This window comes from Agelaius tricolor, unplaced genomic scaffold (genome assembly GCF_023055355.1).
Source record: "Agelaius tricolor isolate 1412-34295 unplaced genomic scaffold, bAgeTri1.0.p SCAF_8, whole genome shotgun sequence".
In the NCBI taxonomy this organism is placed as follows: Eukaryota; Metazoa; Chordata; class Aves; order Passeriformes; family Icteridae; genus Agelaius; species Agelaius tricolor.
The window spans coordinates 33,846,431-33,863,324 of record NW_027269268.1 but is presented as its reverse complement, the minus strand read 5'-3'; positions in this window follow the sequence as shown (position 1 = coordinate 33,863,324).

Genomic DNA, 16,894 nt, shown 5'->3' with positions numbered 1-16,894 from the left:
TTTGGCATATGGTCTCATTTGCACCTTAATTTGGACAGAGGCATCTCTAGAATTTAAGTAATTGGATCCTAAGACTGTAATAGAGTTTAATGAAGTTACAGAATATTTTTAAATGAACATTTACTTTGGGTGTTTCAATATTTTCTACTAGGTTTAAGTTTCTGCTTCCAACAACTTTTTAATATCACAAAATATCACAAAATCTACATTGTTTTGCAGGTAAATTTTTGTTTTCCAGCATTCACTGGGGGTATTCCATGAGGACACAATTCACTGTTATATTGACATAAAATATGCACTGTTTTTTTGACAGACTGTCCTAGTTCAAACTGCAACAGTCAAGTTTTCTAATTGTTTTTAGACAGACAGACAAACCCACCCAGATACACGGAAGTAGAGTTAACATTCATGTACCACATATCTTTGTTCCATTTGTTGTTTCTTTCAGCCATATGCTAACCCTCCAATGCAGACTGTTCTGCTTACAATAAACTCTCATGGTATTTCTTAGAATAATATAGGTCCCTTTTGTTTTCCAAATTTCCCTAACTAGATCTGGCAATTTTATCGAGCAGTAATTGCTTCTGTAATGCTTTGGCTTCCTTAAAATTGTGTGTGCATATGAATAAAACCTGAAATCTGTAGATATGGTTCCACAAATTGTATCAGTAATGTACAGTATGTTTTACTCATGCACTTTAGGAAAAACAGAAGTTCAGCATTACGGCCAAACTTTCATTTAAGTTCTGCATGAAATACTTTCAGATAAGCAATTAGCATCTGATATTTTTGTTTCCCCAAAGTAATAATTTTATGTTGAGATATTTGGTTTATATCTTCATTGCAAAGCCCAAATCAGAGACTGATATAGACAATCTTGTCCAATCATGGTTACTCATGTATTCAAGTAGAATTAAGTTCTAGGAAATCCACTTAGATATCTGGCAGCCTGCTTTATTTCCCTGTCAGAAATATGTTTTACCGCAGATTGCTATTTTAATCTTTGACCAGAAATTTATTTTAAGATATTTCCAAGTTTATGGAGACATAGGAAATTATCCTCTTCAGAAGAACTATTTTTAGAGGAATCTTTAAGAGGAAATCTCATAAATTTGAGGCCAAGAATTTTTTTTTAGGGAGTGAATATTTTGTTTGTGTGGGGTGATAGCTGTTTTCATCAGTGGTGCCACTAAAGTGATTGAAAATTAAAGTTTCAAGCTCAGATTCTCTTCTATGCAAATTAATGGGAATTGCACAGATGGCTTCTAAAATCTAGTTTCAAATATGATAACTGCATTACAAAATCGATAATTTGTAACTAATGGCTTGAATAGTATTAACACCACTTAGACAGACACTGAACTATTCATCTTTTAAAAGAAACGCATATTTCATTCACCTTGGGTTTCCTCCATAGAAGCTTTCCTTGAGGTCTTCCCACTTGGAAGCTCTGTTCAGGAGTTTTATTTCTAATACGAGTAAATCTGAAAACCATAAACAAATACTTCTGTTTAGTGAGAACAGCATTTTAATACTAAATAAAGACAGTCTTGGATTTTGATAATTTAAATTTGGGATTGTGTGTTAGATATAATGTTTCTAACTGTCCTTCAAAATTGGTTAGTATATATAAACATGCAATTAAGGTTCTGCAATACATATTTCCCCTTTTTACTGTAACCAATTAACAAGAGCTTTAAAAATATGTATTTTAAAAAGCTGAAAAATGTTTTTACATTACTAGTGGTAATTTAATACTCAGAAACAGTGGATTCAGTGCAATTTAGAGCAGAATAGCCTCTAAAACAGATACATTCTTAAGAGAAGTTACTTTTTATTTTTTACTTATGACACAACATTATGATTGCTATGGGTTTTCCCCCATTTTTTCCCAGTTCCTCTGTTAGATCCTTAGAAGAAAATAATTTTTGTTGTGTTGTGTCTGTATAAGTTGGACTGTTCTGTTCCCCCTATCATGCAATGGTTCTGCCCTGGTTCTCCCTTCCCTCCCTTGTGCTGCCAGTTATCCCAGCTCCTCCCCAGTTGCCTTGGGGATTAATGTGCCCTTTCTCAAATCCCTCCCCAGTGCCCTGTCCATCACTCAGCACTCCCACCCTTCTCTCTAGAACTCTCTAGAAACTTCCAGCTGGAGCGTTGCGTGATTGGCTCAGGGGCCGGGGCCCCACCCTCAAGTTATCCCCATTGGTATTCTCCCTAAGTCAATCTTTTGTATCCCACTCTCCTCTGAAACCCTATTCGTCCAAGCACTGACTCCTCCCCTGTGTCCCTCCCTCCTTATAAGCTGCTGCAACCCCTCCCTTATTCTCTCCGGCTGTCTGTTTCCCGGCGACCCAGTAAACCTGGATTCACCACAGCTGCAGAGCGCTCTCTTATTTCTGCGGACTGTAGCCATAAGCCAAGCCACGTCCTACCACAAGGTCGCTCTGCTGTCACAGCACAGGGTGTTTGCCTCAGGTGCTGTCCCGAACCACGGAGATCGGGATAGTGCCCCCGTACTGCTAGCGGTGCTGGATAGCCAGCCGGGATGCCTGAGAAGGACAATCTTTCTCCAGCTGGACTGCTTCAAATTTTCATATCCATCTTAAGAATATCTGGTAGCAAAGTCTAGCTATAGAGGACAGTAATTTAAGGCAAAATTTAAATCTCCCACCAGTGGAATGAAAAGATCCATTCCTACTTTTAAAATTATAATTTGAAGTTTATTATTATCAAGAGGATAGATACTTTTTTCCTTAGGGGATGGGGAATGGGTGTGATGCTACAGATTCTCCTGTTTATTTCATACATATGCAAACTTCACATACCAAGGTAATTGGTTTCTGGATGATGGTTACACCTTGAATAGCAATAAGAAGATACTCTGTTTCCGTGAGTTTGTGTTTTAGCTTTTTCAGCTCTAGTTTACACAGCCTAATTTACAGCTATATCATGTCTCAACAGAGTAAAAATATTCTACTAATAGTTCCATTATTTTCTCCGTGACAGAATTTAACAACATCTTCATTTAAATGCTAATTTTTTTTCAGTTAACTGCAGAAATAACATGCTTGAAGACAAATATAACACTTCAAGCATTATAAAAAATATATCAAAATTCATGCAAATCATATGAGCCAGTCAGTAACTTTCCAAGGCAGGAGAAACATATCAGAAGTGAGTAGACAGTGAGAAACACACTGCTGGTTTATCGCAGAAACATCACTGCTGACTTACTGCAGAGAGATAATGTGGGATGGAGGGAGTTTTTTGTGCCTTTTTTTTCCGTCTTTTTTTACTGTAGTGCAGCAAGTTACAGAGTATAAGCATATCAGCTTGGTATCTTCACAACACATATAATGTTTTGTATTCTCAAATTCAGATGCAACTAATCTTCATTTCCTGGCTCTTCCACTGCCACACTAGCTAACCAGTGGTGTGTCATTTAATCCATCAGGGTTTCTATGGAATTATCTTTCTTAACTCTCCATGTCTAAGTGCGCTTCAATCATTAGGTAGACAGAAAAGCTATTGCCTCTTTTTGAGCTTCATCTACATGTGGGGTTTATTGTAGTCCTGTCAAATTTGGGGCAAGGTAAAATCATCATCCTGTCTCTGAATTTTATACTTTGAGTACTTGTTTTTTAAAAGGATTTATATGGACAGAAGAAACAATATTATGAAATTGAAAACTAATTTGTTTATGAACTAAGACAGGGACAGGCTGTAAAATCATATATTGAAACAGATATACCATATTTAAATCCACATTTATTAAGAAAACCATCAGCAATAGTATAGGAATCATATTTTTCCCAGATAATATAATAGCTATTTTAAAAGAAATTTGTGCCGTCAATGTGATTCATTACTTTACCAGGGTCTTAATCCTTCATTATTCATAATTAAAACTAGCTTAAGATTTGTTCTGGGTCCTCTATAGATTTATCCAAGGTGACAGCTGTGGGTATTGCTCTATATTAGACAGTACTGATAGTATTGTAAGTTTGAATGAGGCTTTTGAAAATAGATAATAAACAGTTTTTAAACTTTTATATTTCATTAAAGAGACTACCATCTGAAAAATGGTACTAGCCACTATGGCCCAAGTAAAACTATGAGGCTATAGCCATGTTTTTCCCCCTTACCTTATAATGTATTCTAGTACTTGATCTGGCTATCTTTTTTACCAAGTAAAGGGAAGTTCTGTCTAAAAAAACGCTGCCAAAATGTATGTCTCAATGATTTTCAAAGACTCATATATCTTTCTTTTATTGATAGTCAGTTCTGTGTGCAAAGGTCTTGGAGCTGCTTGAAGTGAGGTACTGGTGGGACAGGTTCTTTTCACTTACTTTAACTCCTATAAATGTAAAAGAAAAAAAGAGAAGAAAAGAAAAAAGAGAAAAGATTAGGAAATTCACATGCTGAAAGGATGGAGGCTTATTGAAATCCAAGAAATAAAATTTAAAAAAGAAACTACCAAGAGAAACGTATGCAATTTTACCAATCACTACAGCCATTTAATTCCCATAACAAAATATTTCTGCTCCCATTTTAACAGGAAGTACCGTTTGTAACCCAAACAGGAGCAATGTGAAATCAGCACTGCAGTCAATGTAACTCTTGTTCAGCAAAATCCCACAATATTTTGGGATGCAATCAGGATAGCTGGATGATTTTCCCTGCTGGGAGCACTGTTCACACTATACCTGCTTTCTGTAAATCCATGCAGGCTGGCAAATGCACTTTGCTGTTTCAGTTAATTAGACAATGGTCCCTTGATGCAGAATGAAGACAAATCCAATACCTGGTATATGGAGCCCTGAAAGTTTGTTAGTTGTTGCTGGTTTTGGCATGTTTCAACAAAAAAAAATACACTTATATTTCTATAAATATGTCATTGCTACATTGTGCTGGTCAGCTGTTGCTTTTAAGCAGCTGAGTTCTGATTTACAGGCTAAACCTGCAGTAGTGATACAGACATGTTACATCCAGTAAAAAGCACAGGTCACTTTTTAACAAATATCATTGTTCCCCAGTTTAGGACAAAAAAAATTCTAAGTTATAGCTCCCCTATTTTGCTAGGGTAATAGCCTTTAAATATATGTCCTGTGGGTAGGATCAGACTCCTTTTCAAAAGTCATGATCCTTAACAAAGGAGTCACTTGATAAAGTATGAAACTCAAATAAAAATTTTAATAAAATGCAAACATACTACTCTGAGAGGCTGTATACCGGTTTTTAACAGTAGTATTAAGAAAAAAAGAGATTCCCCCTGCACCATTTTCTCAAAATTTAGGGGAGGAAAACAGGGAAGAGTCATCAAAACTTGTTTACAATGAGAAAGAGATGTGAGTTATTATGGAGTGTTACTGTATTATTAATAGGATTTTGGTATTATTTCAGATACATGTCTCCCAGGTATATTTAAAACACAGAAAGCTTAGGAATTCTGCAAGTATTATAGTAAACCTCTGGCTATTTTTCATGGAAATGTCATGGCTAGGATTGCAAGTTGTATAGGAAGGAGACAAAAAAAGGTCTCTAGGCAGCTGTTCTGCTTAGGTGGAAGAGAAAGGGAAAGGGAAGTACTTCCAATGAGCAAAATCACAGAGGGCTGAGAAATAGCTGAGTAGTGACATTCTGATATTGCATTATATTTGCCTTCTGGTGTAACTGCGGTGCTTGCTTGCACTCCTGCCTGAGTATTGTGACCAAAGTGTGAGACAGCACCACAATGTCCACAATGTGGAGTCAGGGCATCAATTTGCAATTACATTGCTGCTGTCCAGCTCCATCAGGCATTTTGCATGTCTCTTACAGAGGGTCACTGATCTACAACATACATGTACCAGCAGAAGCTTTTGCAGTGGTAGTTTAGAAATCAAGTGTCAGAATTGTAAGCAATAGGTCATCTCTAAATTGCAAAAGAAATTTAGGAGAAGAAATTTAAGAGAACACAGTCTGAATCCATGCATCAAATAACAACTTTCAAATGCACTTGAGCATTTGGTAAAAAATGCTCTTGCATGTCAGAATGATTTCATATGTGACCAAGTAAATACAAGTCTGATGATGGAAAAACTGCAGCTATGAATTCTGAATTATCAACAGTGTGGATACATGGTGATACTGAATACTAGTAGATATATCAAGTATCTACATTATTAACTGGAAGCTAATTTAAATCTATAATTTTAATGTATAATGAACAGGAATCTAATCTAATTCTGAATTTCCATGTATCACTAATAAATTGGAAGACTAATTAATCAAATATTGCTGCAATATTAAATAGCTAATTTACCAAGCAAATTGTTTTTGAACTCTTGTGTGAAGCTGCCTGTGGCTATGTCAGATGACGCTGTATAAGTTATCTACTGAAGTTTATTTTGACTACCAGAATACTCTAGTGTAGACCACAACACTACAAATTCATGTGTGCTGCTGATAATATAACCCCAGAAAAGCTGACACATTTCTTATGCAGAATACTTACTCTCTTTTATGTAAAACAAAATTTTACAGATAAAAAAATTGAAGATATTGCTTTTAAAGATTTGTGGTAACATGTCACCCAATTTTAGTTTAGTTTCATTTTAGTTTCATTTAATTGGAATGCCATTTAGAAACAAGAGCTACTAAATAAGAAGCTGGCCAAAGAAATGGTGAAAGTATAATAATCGGTTTAAATATCAAGCTTCAAATGTGGATTTTGAAATTCTCAGTAGGAATGGGATAGAATTTTAATCCTTGTCCCAGACTGAGGAATATTTTAAAAGCTTGATTATAGAAAGTGTTGACTGCAATTCTTGAGTAATACACAGTATCTTTGAACAGTGAGGAAACAATGCTCAATGAAATACGTTTTATATTCTGAACTGGGGTATAAAACTGCTCTTACATGCAATGTGTATGGACATAGTTGTAAAACAAAATAATATCATTAGATAACACATGATAGAACTCTTTAAACGAATATATAAGTATTTTGTTGCCATACTTAGAGACTTGATTAGGCAATATTTTCTTTATCATGTATAATATTTGAGGGGGAATATTCATCAGTCAGGAAGTCTAAATGATCTCCTTGCACTGGAGGTAGAAGTGAGCCCAGAACAACTGCTCTTTCAGCACTGCTGTAGGTATTTCCAGAACTCCATGGTTCAGAGGTGCTAAGTATAGCAATCAGATTTCACCTAGACTTCTCCATGATTTAATGGTCTTACACTTAAGTAAGCCATAAAGTTTAATGGTGATGTTTGTGTTTAAAGCCAGAAACATACTTATATACTTTTCTGGACCAAGACTATTAACACCATCATTGAAATATCTGAACAACACAAGTGAGGCAATAAATGGAACATTTTGAGGAGGCAAGTTCCTATTTGTATTACTGTCCCATTGATCCAAGGACAAGGGAGGAGGAGACTGAAGATTTTTTTCCCCTTTCACAAAGAGGCATGGTGGGTTGCTCCACAAGTAGTTCCAAATGAATCACAGGGGAGCATGCTTTAGGTCACCATGATTAAACAAACTATCATAGTTTGGCTGGAAGTGGCATTCAGAAAACACGCAGGAAGTTTGTGTCAGATTCTGCATTATCTGACTCTTAGCCAATGCTTTAACTACAAGACAATCTGAATTGCCTTAGTTTCCAATCTCCTTTTCCAGAAGGTTAGTTTTTATTTCTTTCCCTCATATGGTATGGGTTTCAATAATTACATCAAGAAGATGTTAGCAAGAGGAGGTGTGTGGGGAAGGATAAAATTAGTTTCAGTGTAATAAAGGCTCAGGATTTTTAAGATTGAAAGTTCCTTAGCCTACTCACAAACTTCTTAATTATTGCATTACTTTTTAGTCGTAAAGTATGAATTTTTAATCTGGTAGTTGAAAAATGGGCAGGTGAAATCAGGTGTCATAGTAGACTATATTGATTTTGAAGAGCTAAATTCAAACAAAACAATTTAAGTCTGAGATTATTACTGCCATCTCAAAATTAATAGACATGTCTATTTTTCATTTTAAAAAATGATGAGTTTTATTAAGTTCTAGTTACCTTGTTTGGTGGGACACTGATACAAAAATTGTCAGTTTATTTGCAGTTGCTGTCCAGCACATAAAATCTGAAAATTCTTACTTTTAATTTAAGCAGAAACATGCAAGAGGATGGTTTGTGACCTCATGAGAGGTCCTAATGCCAGGATCATGTTGGAGCGTGGAATCACAGGAATCCATTCCCCACTCCCAGTGAGAAGGGAAGCAGTTGGCTGCTCATCTATGGTCACAGCCAGTTACAGCCACACATTCCCTAGTGACATATTGCAAGATGAGAACTTGATTAAATCTGCTTACCAGTGAAGCCATAGAGCAGAACTGAAAACTTTTCTTCTCAGGGCCTGAGTCATAGTTAGCAGGATAATTGGAATTTATCAAAGACCTCATTATGCTATGGACTCAGCTGCCCCCAGTATTCAAAAGCTTACATGCTTTCACCATGAAAGACTTTAAAATTTATTAAGCATAGAGGTAGCATTAATCAGTAAAATAAAGGAAATATAATCTTTCAGAGTGTATTATGATCAGCTAGGAAACTAGGACTGGAGGTAAGGAATTCTATTTTGATTTTTGGATAATTGGCAGGCAGAAAGCAACTACTGGAATCAAAATTTATGATGGGCACACATCTACAACCCTTGCAAGATCCTTGACCAACTCTGTAAAGTACAGTATGGAAAGTGCAGAGGTCTCCTTGAGTTTCCTTGTTTGCAGATATCCGTCACTGTCCCAATGGGGACAGCTCTGTATGGCTCTAGCTTTGCATGGAAAGTGGTGTAATGGAGTAGCACTCTGCCAGCTCACAGCTCAGGCTTTCCTGTGCTTTTCCTCCTACAATGACACTTGGCTGAGTTAAGCTGAAGAGGCTGTGATGGGCATGACCCACATTGCTTCCTCCAGCAGCAAGGAACTCGCCTTGCCAGGAGGAGCTCTTCTCCCTGTACAGCTGTTCAAACTGGGACAGATCTCTGCCTGGTAGTATAACAGCTGCAAAAGGAGCTGAGCGTATCAGCAGGTTGGAGACCCACTTTCTATGTCAGAGTAACAAGACTCTTAGTCACTTTTTGTTTTATGAATACTCTTACATAGATTCCTTAAAGCTATATCCCAAAAGAAATTAAATACAAAAGAACTGATGAGCAGAAGCAAACCTGTCTGCCTTCTTTTAGGTTTCTGAACTATTTTGTTCAGATAAAACATCTGCTTAAGTACCAGTTTGTTATATCATTATGATGAATTTTTTTTCTGAAATTTTTCTGTAATGAGAAAGAATTCTAAACTTGGTAGTCTACCGTGGGTGTTCTCACTTGAGCCAAATGTATAGTACTACCAAAGCCAGTCATGAAAAGACATTATTTCCAATGGGTGGTTCAGGTCTGTAGGAAAACAATATTACTTTTTATCTGGTCACGATGTCACATCTGTTTTATGTCTTGATTGGAACAGCAGAAGTACCATTTTATATTGAATTTCCAGTTTTGCTATTTTATTCTGTTTCTCTTCTGTATTGTTCATGTGATAAGCTCTGTCTTATTTGAGGAAAACTTTTATTTAGTCAGGAGGGTGTGCTAGCAATCTATCTTTCAACTGGCAGAATCAAATATTAGTGTATGCCATAAAAATGACAATCAAGTATCATCTGAGAAGACAGAAGCATGTCTATTTCTTTGCCTATCCAGAGAAGAAAACTGTTACCTTGTTTATAAGAAAAAGTTGGTTTTTTTACAAAGAAAGTTTTGTATGTTTTCTCAAGGAACCTTTTTAGATTTTTCAAGACGTAAGTAATGCCACGCTGTAGTCTTGGACATGCCAAATTGCAGTTGCAATATCATAACTATTACCTAGGCAAGCCTATGATTTCATCTCTCCTCTTTACAACTGATGTCCTTAAGCCTTCAAAATAAACACTGTCCTGTGTTAGTAGGACTTAGTTTTGGTTTCAGGGTCATGGAGAAAAATGTACACTATGGGCTCAGTGAAGGAAGTTGGAAAATTAGGAATCTGCTGTGTTTCCTTGATCTTCCCCTTCCCATATGTATTTTCTCTTGAGATCTTTGTGATGCCTCATTTTACATCTTGTTTCATTTAACAGCATATCATTAAGTCATTTTACATTTTTTCAAATTCCATATGTAAGCGTAGAAACAAGTAGGCATGAAGATGAGTGAAATATGGACATCAGGCCAGATAAAAAGTGATATTTTGTAGTAAGGAAAATCTAAAAGCCTGAAAAATGTCTTCAGTTGTATTCAGGGACACGCCCTACAAAGGCATGTCCCTGAATAGGGACAGCTTTTATCAGGTTAGCAGTCACCGCCTGCGTATCAATGTAAGTCTAAGAATATGTAAGTGTAGTCTATAAAGTAGTAGTTTTGAGTTCTGTTTAAGCCAGGTAACCATACTTTGGACCACAGAACAAAAGAACTCTTTGTAGATTGTTTTGGTTTTTTAATCTCAGAATTATCACTACTTGCTACTTTTGCAGATTAAGTTCAAGTCTACAACTATATGTAAGATATAGTTGTATATATAAAATTGTATATGCCACTATAATTTTTTTGTGAAGTCCTGTGAGGCTCTAAATACCTCTTTCAGAAATCCAAATATTGATTGAAATAATCATAGTTTCTCTTTTGTTGTCACCACCCTGTATTTATACACAGATTACAAATGAATATGGGAATAAAGAGCAAGGTGTGAGTAACCACAAAGTCCCATATTTCTTCTTCAGTCAAGCCCACACATATTTTTTCATTTCTGCTCTCCAGTACCCAATCCAGTTCACTAGTATTGGGACAAGCTATTCTCAGTTTCAGATGTAAAAACAGGAAAAGGAAAAGAAAGAATAAAAAAGGGTATAATGAAGGATAGTACATAGCTACCAATAAGCACGATTTCCATGTGTTACTCATGACAGGAAGGATTTATGTGAATATAACAAGAATATATATTGAAGGGAATCTCCATGTGTTCCACAGTTTTGAAATCAGGTCATCTAAATACATGTTGCTGTTTCTAAAAGGTTTGTCTACCATCTAATAATAATGAAGTATTAAGAAATAATTGTTACCCATTGCTAGAACATTCATTGTGGTCATTGATTTCCTCATAATCAACCACAAGAACAACAGTCTTTTACTTTAAAAATTAATTCAACACTTTATCTTTTTAAAGTTATGCATGACAAAGGCTCTTAGTGTTCAAGCATGAAATAAAGCTGTGATTTTACCCTATAGTTTATTTTCCTTTGTTGGGTGATTTCCTAAAGCGGATTAAAAGCCTCTTGCAAATCTTTCAAGTGCTATTAGATATTATTCTAGGGAAAATGTTATTTAAACTGGTCTGAAGCTGATATTCCTTTTAAGTTTGAAACACTTCTTTCTAAACAGGAAAGAGGCAAATACATTTAAAAAGTAAGAGAAAAACTTAACAGGAAATGCAGCAGCCTGTTGCTTATCCATTCCAGAGCCGCACCACTGGAGCAAATCAGCACAGTACACAGTCTCATTAGCTGCTCTGAGACTGCTACATGTCTATGAATCCCAGGCTGCTTGGGGATTTGCTTTGGGCTGCCTCCTGGGTTTCAGACTCATGGGAGTGGTGTAAGGGATATAACCCTAAGGGATGTTAACCTGGTTATGCAGAGTAGCAGCTGGACCAGAAAACGATACAATTATGGCAGAAAGGCTTAGGATATGTAAAAATCAGAAGGGCATCTTCTAAATGTTTTTTGGATTACACATGAAGCTGGGGAGGAAGGAATGTTTTCTTCTCTCTCTGCTCAGTCCACAATTTGACTCAGGATCAGAAGTTACAATTATTGAGAATCTTAAGCAATAGCAATGTTATAGCTGACACAGACACATAAAACTGCAAGGCTAATTTGTGGCAGCTGTTTGCAGGTGACAGCTCTTTTTATTATTATAATTATTATTATTTATTTTCTGCAGTGAATACATGCATATTTGTAATATTAGCAGCCTTTTAAAACAGAATTTACATTGGTAAAATTATCATAATCAAAATAAGTTTTAACCTGTTTTCATGCTGGTTGGTGATTTTAGCAGAACCTTAAAAAACTCACCTGTCAGCTTTAACCTAAATAAACGATTTTCAGCTGACTTTCATGCAGTAAATAGACCCAGCCTTATTTATTTACCTTCCACTGAAAACAAGTTCAAAATACTGTAAAGAAATTTATATTAGAAATACAACCTTGTGAGGGATATGTGAGAAGAGTAAGGGGAATATAAGAACCATTCAAAGATCTCGCTTTTAAAAAAAGAAATGAAAACTCAGCAAGACAGCTGGAATGCAACAGCAATATTATGCACCTGTTTAGTCCTGAGCATGAAGACATTAGGATCTGTTTTAAACTATTAATGAACTAAATTAATAAGCAGGATGAAAATCCATTTCAGTTCCCAGGGAGGAAGGGCTTTATACTTATATAGACAATTGTTCTCTCCAGCCTACTGAATGATGCAGATTGTGGAAATGTCCTTAAGAGAGGACATACAATAAGTGATAGGAGACTTGGGAATTACTTTCTAGGAATGTCTTTTTCCTTTATCTGGTGTTGTCAAATTAAAATAGACAGTATTTTGTAGTATTGCCAAGTGGTTATCATGAACGTAAGCAAGCTTTATTTTGAGGCATTTAAGCACCAAATTTCCTTAGAAATGAACAACTCTAAGAATCAGTACTTTTTGTTTGAAGACTCTAGACTTTCCTTTGAAAGAACTACCATTTGATTCTAATTGATCCTGATATGTCAAGTGTGACTTTGCTATTTGTCTATATCTGGTATAACTGCAGATAATGACCTTTTAATTCTCCCCACACTGTAGAAGTTAATACTAAATCTGGTCTGTTGCCTTAAATTGGCAGTGGCTGTGTCTATACTCAAGGAAGTTATACTCATGAGTAAATTAGATTACTGTTTTAAGATATACCAGTAATTCTCTTTCTAAGTATAGGATGGCATTGGTTAAAAGAAGCACTGTAAATCTTATTTCCAATTAGCTTAAGCCCTATAAACATTCACTGAAACCCTACTAAATCTGCTTAAATTCAAAGACTGTCCGCAATTTGCCAGCTGGCAAATCTCCTGTCTGGAGATTTAGCAACAGATATCTGTGGGATGGGAAAAAGCTGATTAGAGATGAATAATGAGGAAAGACCAAAACCCCATTAGGCAGGTCTGAAAGCAGAGTCTAACAAATGACCCCAAGAGATATTTAATAGTGCCCAGTTAGGCAAAGAGCAGTAGGCAATAGAACCTGTTTCTTATGAAGGAGATTGCAGAACTGAGCTTATTCAGCTTGTTTTGAGCTTCCTGTGGATTCAGTGACTTTTCATAGTAGGAATAAACCCCTCATGCTTCATCAAACTGATAAATAATTATTTAGTTTATGGAGTTATGTCAGTGAATGACAGTCTGGGTTTTCATTACATGGATGTGGTTTATCATTAAAATTATGAGTTTCACAAACAGCAATAAAAAAAAAAGAAGTTACCCCCTCAAAATGGGAAGGAGAGTTTAAGTAGTATGTTCACACTGGAAAAAAAAAAAAAAGAAAAGAAAAAGGTAAATCCTTACATTTCCTCTTATGTTCACCATGCTGTCTGTGAAAAAAAAAAATCACTGAGGGCTTTGCCAATCTCTCTTTTTCTGGGAATAAATTTAAAAATGTATTGAAGTCAAGAAGGGTCCCCTAGGTCCTCGTGTCAGAACTATTCTGCTTTTGCTATAGTAAATTTCTCTACCAATGCTCTTAGGCAGAACAACTTCCCTAGATGACAAAGAGCATCGGCCATCCTCTGAGATAAATCTTCTCTTTGATGTGTGTGACACTGGGAAGAGTTGAGTAATATGTTAGTATTCAAACTTACTCTGTTCAAGTCATCGTGTCTTGCTAAGTATTTAGACCCTTCTGCTGAGGATATTTTGTTAAAAACATCAATGCCACATTTATTTTGCTCTTTGAAAAACCTGTGGATGCATTTCATATTAATATGTATGTTCAAAGCAAAATTAATCTACCTGAATAAAAAATCCATAGTTTTTCTTCTTCTAGGATTACATTCTGAAAGAAGAGGCTCAGTGTTGTAATGTAGTGGATTTCATGCTCCTAAGATAGATGACAAAGTGAAATATCATCTCCTTTTCTGATTCTTCTGTCTAGATGCTTTTTGTATAAAGGCTGTTGGGAATTATGAGATTAGAATTCCACTGAGGTGTTCTGCTGACATCATAAGCCATACAACTGAAGCTCAAGTGGTTTACATTGTCATTAGACTCCCAAGATAGAAATGTAAAACTACATAATTCATGGTGTGCCTGTTTGTTTTATATAATAATGCATGGTCTGAGTTCCTGATTCAGTTTTTAATCCCACTGAGACCACTCCTCCTTTTCTCAAAACAACATCCTGACAGCACAATTGAAACAACATTTTGTTATAAACAAAAGGTATTTTTTTAATTGAAAGAAAAGACTGAGCATTTCTTGAGAGGGGAATACAAAAGTTTTTTATCTCTATGTCAGTAGACAAAAAAAAGATAAATTTGGGATTGAAATACTGTTCATCAAAACTGGATCAACACATGGGTTACTAAAGCAGTAGAATGTGACCCCTCGGAAGGAGCAAGCATCTTAGGTGAAAGTACAGATCAAGCTGAACAGCTGGTATGAGGGATATATCTAGTTTTAAGAGATTCAATTATTTGAAAATAAGGCAAGATAGTTTCTGATATGACAAACAATCGGTCTGGAAAAAAATTCAAATTTGGGATTTGTAGAAAAAAGCTCTTAAGATTTGAAATGTTTTAAATGGTGAGATGCGCTTTTTTGGCTATGCAAGCTGGCATGAGAAAGAGTCATTCTTCCAACATGTCCTCCAATCTCCTTGACACAAATTTCTCTATTATAGAAGCTTTAGTGCTAAGTTAATTTTAAGGAAAAATTCTTCCTGTTTGCTTATGTGAAACTGAAAGTATGGACAATTTTAAATACTGATGATTTTCTTTTTTACTCTCCATGCCAATTGCCACAATTCTGTGGCATGAGGTAGCACAACAGGTTTCACTTTTCTAAGTGTTGGATATGGTTCTTATGCATATTGGAGCAAAGAAGGGAAGGTGTCTGAATATATGAAGCAATCAAGAGAGAAATAGGCATGTGCTCAGGTAGATATTAAGATAGGCTATTTAAATAGGTAACAATATGCCGTGATAATTTAATTACTCCGTAGCCTTCTTCTAATTCTCTGAACAATCCAACACAAATCTCCTATGATCTCACCCTAACAGAAGATATTTTTCATTAAAAACAGAACAACAGAGTAGCTCATAGCTGCGACAGCAGCTGCTTCAGTATTTTAGACTATTTTAGAAGGTAATGGGATGTTATGCTTTCAAACATGTTGGTCATGATAAGAATCCTTTTGAAATCCTTATTTTAAAGGAACGATATCAGCAAACAGAAAACAGAATAATTTCACATTCTGAAATTATACTCTTGTTTGTTTAAATCTATTTTCCTTTTGAAACAGAACTTTGGCAGATGCTACAGATTCTTCTCTAGTTAAAGTAGTGTGCTTAGATTGTTGGGAAATTGATAACACCCAATCTCAGTAGTGATATAACTCAATGAAAAGAAAAGCAAAGAAAAAACCGAAAGAATCTTTTTTATGAAATGGCACCAGACAATCTTTCTTAAGGGAATATATAAAATAGGTGTGTTTATTTCTGATAGGCTTGCATGCCTGATAACAGTGAGCAGAATAAATATATACAGAAGATCTTTTATGCCTGCTTCACTTGAGTGAAAGGTATTATGTTTGTAAATCGAAGTCTAACTGCTGGCAAAGGGGACACACTGCATAATCCTATCTCTTTAAAAAGCATCTTAACATAACTGTAACTTGACCATTCCTCTAGTTCAGCTTCAGAAGCAGATAGAGGAGGACATGCTTCCCAATAACAAATCAGTCACAGCTCCTAAAAATGATGGGTTTTTTCCAAAATCAATGTATTTTTACCATTATTTTCACAAACTACAATATGTGTTTATAAGAAAGATTTACATCTGTAAATTCAGATTTTAGCTACCATAAACCTTCAACCTTAAATGTGTAGAGTTATGATAAAATAAGTAAAAGGTGGTGTTTTTTTAAGACAGAAGAATACATATAACCTTCTCTCTTGAAAAACTCTAGATTAAGCCAAAATCCTCAAGAATTTTGAGCAGAGAAAATATTGCTTGGAAATATTTATTGGACTGCATAATATCATTTTTTGCATGTGTATTTAATTTTGGTTTTTTGTTTATTTTTCTCTTAAAATTGTAAAGAACTATTAAGATTGGAGCACTGGAAAAACCCCCTAAACTAGGTTGCTGACATGACTGCAAATAAAGTTACCAAAGTGTCTGGCTTTAATATGCACTCTCTAGTCCCAAAATATGGAAGAAAACTTTATTTTTGACTAACTTTACTGGACCAAATAAGAGTTTAAGAAATTTATTTTTTTTAATCCTAAATTTCTTGCTTATTTAAAAAAAAAATCAGTCGTAGCATTTAAAACCTTTAGAGAAAATATTAAAGTCTTGAGTTTGAATAGAGTAGTGGAGAGAACAGGAAGAACAGAGAGGACAAAGGAGAAGAACTGCAATTTTTGAGGAGGAGAGCAAAAGGCTGGAAATTTCTCCTGGAAATCTGATCGAGGGATGCCTAAAAAGAAAGATCTGATTCTAAGAGCCAAGACTGTGTGTTGCAGTGTGGTGAGAAACAAATTCTGACTAGGAACATATCTGGAACAAGGAATAAATGCAGAT